At 36.8% G+C, this 4402-nt stretch overlaps 1 non-coding gene across 1 annotated transcript; it reads left to right on the top strand.

The window, feature by feature from the left end:
* The first annotated feature begins 3862 nt into the window (after positions 1-3862).
* Positions 3863-3969, top strand: LOC129699913 (U6 spliceosomal RNA). Its single transcript, XR_008723952.1, has one exon. It is a non-coding gene; the product is annotated as a U6 spliceosomal RNA (small nuclear RNA).
* Positions 3970-4402: the final 433 nt, after the last annotated feature.

The following is a 4402-nucleotide window of genomic DNA, read 5'->3' as shown; positions in this document are numbered from 1 at the left end:
TTTGTCGTTTTTGTGAAAGAATGCTTTATCATTCTGCTTCAGAACGTTTCAAATTTCATCCCACAGTACAAATGATCTTAGTAATGAGGAAAATATAGCAATTGGATGGATTTGAGTGACTGAAAAATAAGCTGCCAAATAGATTGTGCTTCATTAAGCATTCATGAGATTTATATCTGATTTTTTTAGGTAAAGCTATATTTCACTATGTGCTATTATTTCCCTATTCTAGCATAATTATCTTACAAAAACTAAACCTATATCACAAAACCATGCAAAAATACTTAGTAGCTGTTATGATAGCCTGCATATAAAAATACCAGCAGAACAAAGACAACATCTGATTCTAAAATATCAGAATCATTAAAATTAATAGAAATAAATAGTTTAAAAATATTTGAAGTTGTAACAAACTTTGATTGTTTATTTCTAACAACAGTAATTTGTTTTATATTACTTTTTCTCTAAAGGGAATACTTTATAATCTAAACTTCAAGAAAAGGTTTGTTGAATCGATACCTTTTATTTATGTAAAATTACTGTAAACATTATTTTTTTTAATTCAGTTTATGTTTGAAATATTTTCAGTCTTCTATGCTGATTTTTTTCATTATTTTTTAAAATGAAATATGATCACATGATAAGCTGAAAACATAATTAAGCATATTGGATATTCTGGTACTTTTTAAAATATTTAATTGTGTATCTAGCATTAGGTTTGGACATGAACATTTGTTCGAATGTCAAAATTTAGCAACAATGGATTTCACCAGTCTTTGTGTAGAAAGGAATTGTAGATGCTGGTTTATAATGGAGATCTCAGTCTTTACTGGTGAAGTTAAGAAGATTGAATTGAAACTTAGTTACAACATACAATTAACCATGACTACTCACAACATTGATTGGATCCAGTCTCCAATCTCTCAGTGTTCAATGGTTATTTTATTAGCAAGATACAATGAACTTCTTTTTTTGCATACAGATCAGTAAGATTATTGCCATATACAAGTATAATCCCTGATGCTGAGAAACAGCCCACTGACGCTATATGCAGAAGTCACCAGGTTTTGGTGTCTCTACGCCACAAGATTCCTGTATGCAGGATGTGCAGGATTTTTTGCCTCATTCCACCAAGATATGTTTAATAGATGTCTCGATATATATCTCTAGATGTCTCTAGATGTCTTAGTAGATGCCATGCAACCACTGCCACCAAGAAAATAAAAACAGCAATGACATGGGAAATACCATCATTGTCCAAAGTTACTTACCGTTCTCAGGGAGAAATACTGATGTTCTTTCACTGTTAATAGGCAAGTGTGGAATTCACTCAGGACCACAAAGAGTGGAGCAATTCAGAAAGACCATGTAGGAATTTGCAATAAATATGGTCAGCCTTATCAATATCCCAGGGACAGATTAATAAGATTGAAAAGTGATAATGCAAAGCTTATTACAAAAATGTTGTAAACTGAACAAAATATTGAACAATGTGAATAAACAAGGATGTTGTCAGGACTAGAGGGACTGAGCTATAGGGAGAGGTTGAGTAGGCTGGGACTCCATCCCTTGAAGCAGAGAAGGATGAGGGGTGATCTGAAAGATGTATAAAATCATAAGAGGAATAGTTTGGGTAGATGCCCAGAGTAGGTGAATTGAGGACCAGAGGACATAGGTTTAAGGTGAAGGAAAAAAGATTTAACAGGAATCTGAAGGATAACTTTTTCACGCAAAGCGTGGTGGATGTATGGACCAAGATGCCAAAGGAGGTAGTTGAGGCTGGGACTATACCAACGTGTAAGAAACAGTTAGACAGGTGTATAGACAGCAGTCTGAAGAAGGGTTTTGGCCCAAAACGTTGCCTATTTCCTTTGCTCCATAGATGCTGCTGCACCCGCGGAGTTTCTCCAGCATTTTTGTGTACCTTCGATTTTCCAGCATCTGCAGTTTCTTCTTAAACAGGTATATGGATAGGATAGGTTTGGAGGGATATGGGCCAAATGCGGGCAGATGGGACTATAGCTGGGACATGTTGGCCGGTGCGGGCAAGTTGGGCGAAGGGCCTGATTCCATGCTATGATGCTGTGACTCTATGAAACGAATGCGCTGTCGCAATGAAAGGTTATGCAACAACAATGCAACATCGAGTAGCTTCCAGACAGGCAATTGTTTCAGACTACATTTCTGTGTAGGTTTATAAGCAGATATTTAGGAGGAAGGGGCCACTAATCTTTGTTTTGTGAGCTCAGTTGATATTCATCCTTCTCCAGTTGTCCTTTGGGACATGTGCTTGCAAAAGAGCAAATAAAAAATAGCATTGGCTGCACCATACCCTGAGTGATATGAAGTGATAAAAAGTGACAATGTAACCAAAACAGCGACTTAAATAAAATACTTACTTTGCATAGTCATTGCATAATTTTGGATTTTAATTGATACAAACCCAACCAAATTCTGACATTTTCTTTTATTTCCTGCGTGATTTATAAGACTAACATTTGTGTCAGTAGCAATAGATTAATAGGTCAAACAAACTTCTATATGAATTGGTTTAAAACTGAAGCAGTTTGATATGCTATATTGGGCTGACCAATATAGGGAAAGTGTATTGTACCATGGTATGGTATATTGTATCGTGTGATATATAGGTATGGTATAAATATACCAATTATATTGAAGAACTGATGTAATTTTAAGGTGAATAAGCAAATTACTGTTCCCCAAAATGAAAAAAAGTACTGACTACTTAATGCTTGAAAAAAAAAATGAACCAAAGTAGCATGTGATATTTCACGGTGAGAAAGCAAATCAGATTTTTAAATCAGGATAGTTACAATAGACAATAGACAATAGGTGCAGGAGTAGGCCATTCGGCCCTTCGAGCCAGCACCGCCATTCAATGTGATCATGGTTGATCATCCCCAATCAGACCCCATTCTCCCCATATCCCCTGACTCCGCTATCTTTAAGACCCCTATCTAGCGCTCTCTTGAAAGTATCCAGTAACCTGCTTCCGCCGCTTTCTGACGCAAAATAAATTCTACTTTTAAACTCTGGTCTTATTATTCTGATGTTATTCAACTCCTCTTTAAAGTGTAGCCACTTTTCTCGCCACTGCTGAATGGTTAATTCCAATTTCTAGGATATTTCTAGATCCCATCATACACGATTGAAATGTAAAAAAATACTGTGAGAAAGTAAGTTATTTAAAGTACAATCAGACCCTTTCTTTGTCAGGCAAAGGTGAGACAAATAAAAGCAACCTGGTTGAACATAAGAAGAATTTAGAAGGTAGACAAAAATGCTGGAGAAACTCAGCGGGTGAAGCAGCATCTATGAAGCGAAGGAATAGGCGACGTTTCGGGTTGAGACCCTTCTTCAGACGTTAGAAGTCAGTTTGCAATTTGAGCATCGAAAACAAGTTAGCAGGTGTGAAATAGCCTTCTGAGAATAAATATGGTTCCAAATTTTACAGTAACAACTTTTAGTTAAAAATACATTGCTATCAATTATAGAACCATATTAAGCCAGAATAATTACTTAAATGTGATGTATTGTGTATGTATGTACACGCTGAATCTCCAGCATTCAATAACTTCTTCCATATCAAGAATGATTAGTTGATTGATCCTAGAAAGATAGAAAAATAGGTCCAGGAGTAGGCCATTCGGCCCTTCGAGCCAGCCAATATGATCATGGCTGATCATCTAAAATCAGTACCCGTTCCTGCTTTTTCCCCAAATCCCTTGATTCCTTTAGCTCTCAGACCTAAATCTATCTCTAAATCCTAACGCATTTAGGGACATTCTGGGACACGAAAAAAATGGCGAAAGTAATGATTCATAGTCTGCAAAGCCTTCTTATCCTTCCGCAGTTTATACATTAAAATTGAAATGGTAGAGTGAAGATGTCCATACCACCTGCGCAAGGATAACACGCAAACTTAAAGGGGCCGAGTTGCCTGCTTATGTTTTGTTACAATGCTATTGTTATAAAGTTCCCTGACATTACATTGTATTAAAAAAATAATCTCATCGATTCCCAGAGAATACAGTCCCCTGAGATTAAAGCGCTATTAGAATTCTTCAACCAGTTTCAAGGCTTCTTCTTCTTCTTGCGTATGGCGTGCACAGCCTGAAGTTGTAGGACAACTTGTTCTATTCGATCTTATTTGATTGTGCACACCAGGTTAATTGCATTCGTCGAAACATGACGGACCGCGTGAAGGTTGCAATCTCCCACCCCAAGGCAATGGCACATATCCAATGGCTTTTGTAAATGTTGCAAACTGTCCGGTAATTGAATGTTTTTCCTTTAACGGAGATCCGTCGCATACAGCTACAAATAAATCTGGTGAAGAATTGAAGGAGGTTCTGCAATGTATTGTGTATCCCAGCCCCCC

Source organism: Leucoraja erinacea, chromosome 8, assembly GCF_028641065.1.
Source record: "Leucoraja erinacea ecotype New England chromosome 8, Leri_hhj_1, whole genome shotgun sequence".
In the NCBI taxonomy this organism is placed as follows: domain Eukaryota; kingdom Metazoa; phylum Chordata; class Chondrichthyes; order Rajiformes; family Rajidae; genus Leucoraja; species Leucoraja erinaceus.
The sequence above is the reverse complement of the archived record's forward strand: the minus strand, read 5'-3'. Positions and strand labels throughout refer to the sequence as shown.